Source organism: Phalaenopsis equestris, unplaced genomic scaffold, assembly GCF_001263595.1.
Source record: "Phalaenopsis equestris unplaced genomic scaffold, ASM126359v1 Scaffold000123, whole genome shotgun sequence".
NCBI lineage: Eukaryota > Viridiplantae > Streptophyta > Magnoliopsida > Asparagales > Orchidaceae > Phalaenopsis > Phalaenopsis equestris.
The window spans coordinates 1-2744 of record NW_018164565.1 but is presented as its reverse complement, the minus strand read 5'-3'; positions in this window follow the sequence as shown (position 1 = coordinate 2744).

Here is a 2744-nt window from a genome sequence, read left to right as displayed (position 1 = left end):
TTTTTCGAGAGAGAGAGAGAGAGAGAGAGAGAGAGAGAGAGTGAGTGGAAATTTAATAGGACAATGAGTATAAATAATACAAAGCATAAAAAAGAGAAAATTAGGATAGCATGGTTTCGTGGTCATAGAGTATTTAAATCGCGGGCAATAGCTATTTAGGTGTGGTGTGCAACACACCTCTGCCGGACATCAGGCTACATGTGCTCTGGTTCTTGGCTGTTTCATGTTGAACATTTCCCCATATTAAAACATTAAAAAAAAAAAGAAATTTGTATGCAACTCACAGAAGTCTTACATATTTACATATCTAACATCAAAACTTTTATATTTCTATTCATAACACCTAAACTTCAGGCTTTTAAAACCGTTAATGTAATAAATTAACTTTTACGGATTAATTATTTATTTTCATGGTGCTATGATGGGTGGGCAGAGGTAGCCTCGAAAGACTACAACTTGTGTACGTCGTTCAAAGGAGTGGTGGGGTTCGCTTGCGGGCTCAACTGAGTTGCATTCATTGGTCATGTTCATTGCATGACCAATAAAGATAACTATCACTACAATCCGTACTGTTAAGGTTAATGGCATATAATTATAAAATATAAAAATGTTATTAAAAAAATTAATTTTATATTATGGGCCTTCAAGGGCATTAATGCAAGATTCAAAGATTGTGTGATTTAAAATTTAAGTACTTGATGTTATCATCTCTTGTCTCGCATTATTTTTATATTTGTACTCCATTCTATTAAAAGATTTAAAATTTTATGACTTATTTTAATTAGGCGTACCACATGATAATATATATATATATATATATATATAAGTAAATTAATACTTTTATAGATTATGAGAGTAAAATGAGTTCCTACAAAGTATCCGTGGACTATTTTAACACTTTCTTATTTGTAAAAATCATATAAAATATATTATATATTACAGAGAGAATTACATGACCATTTTAATTTAGAAAGACATAAAAAATTAATTTTTTGAGAGAAATAGTGAATGATATTCAAAATAGAATGTGTTAGTTAAAATTTTATTTATTCATTAAGTAATTGTAATAATATGAAATCGTTGAGCTATTATTAATTAGATAAAAAAATGAATTTGATTACTTTAATCATATTCATTTGGCACAATCTTTAATGTTACATATGCTCATCAACCATAAAAGCTGGACCAATCTAAGGAATCATAGAAGTTATTCCATAAAAGCTGGACCAATCTAAGGAATCATAGAAGAGGCCTTTATAGTCTAAATTTGTAATCAATAAAATCATGGTTTACATTAAAACTTTAGCCAAGCTTTTTTTTTTTTTTTGTTGCATTACTACAAAATTAAAATTTCACTTTCATGGCTACATGTTGGTATAGGAAGAGAAAAGGGAAAGCTAGTATAGAAAGTTCTCAAAGATATATGACATGCCTTATTCTATTGAGTGGTGGAGTGATAGACTATAAAATCATGTGATGCATCAGTGACCTGATCACAAACAAATTATTCTAGCCATATTACATGAATTATAGTTTCATTTTTTTTTATGAATATGATTTGGATGTTTCTAATTATTCCCTCTTCATTGAAATCAAGTATGATTAGTTTTCATTCCTCCTTACAACACATACGAAAGTTTTTCATAACATGTGAGACACTTGCCAATCATTTATGTAGCCAATGACTTTACACTTTAAATTTCAACTTATTCTTCAAGGTTTTTTGTTTCGGAAATTAGATTTAAATCCTTATCATCAAAGAATAATTTCAAAGCATATATCTAATTTTAACTTGTTAATTCAAAAGGAATAGTTGTTAGCTTGAAAAAGTTTGATAGTTATCTTCCTTCTCTTATAGGGTTAGGTGGTCGCTCTTAATTAATTTTTTCTGATTAAGAAATGTCATTCAATTATATTTTTCAAAACATAATTTTTATGTATAAGCTTCTCCTTAACTATCTTAAAAACTTGAAGTTTGCTAAGTGAGAAAAATATCTAAACTTTGCCCAAAATATTTATCATAACTTCATATTTTTGTATAAATGTTGATCTAACTTATGTGTTGTGTGTAGCAAAACCATCACTTAACGAAATTAAAGTTTTTTGGTTTTAAAATGACATCAACGTAGCGCCATCAGCAACGTTGCAATGCTATGTTGATAATTTTTCCAATTGAATTCTCGAAAGCAAGGGGACACAATGCTAGATCAGAGAGACGCAATGTTGATAGTCAGGCACGTCATCACTAGTTAACTTGTTAATTCAAAAGGAATAGTTGTTAGCTTCAAAAAGTTTTATAGTTCTCTTTCTTCTCTTATAGGGCTAGGTGGTCTCTCTTAATTAATTTTTCTGATTAAGAAATTTCATTCAATTATATATTTCAAAACTTAATTTTATGTATAACCTTCTCCTTAACTATCTTAAAAACTTGAAGTTTGCTAAGTGAGAAAAATATCTAAACTTTGCCCAAAATATTTATCATAACTTCATATTTTTGTATAAATGTTGATCTAACTTATGTGTTGTGTGTAGCAAAACCATCACTTAACGAAATTAAAGTTTTTTGGTTTTAAAATGACATCATCGTAGCGCCATCAACAACGTTGCAATGCTATGTTGATAATTTTTCCAATAGATTTCTCGAAAGCAAGGGGACACAATGCTAGATCAAAGAGACACAATGTTGATAGTCAGGCACGCCATCACTACCTATCAAAGCTTTTATTTGCATCATGTATTTAAGG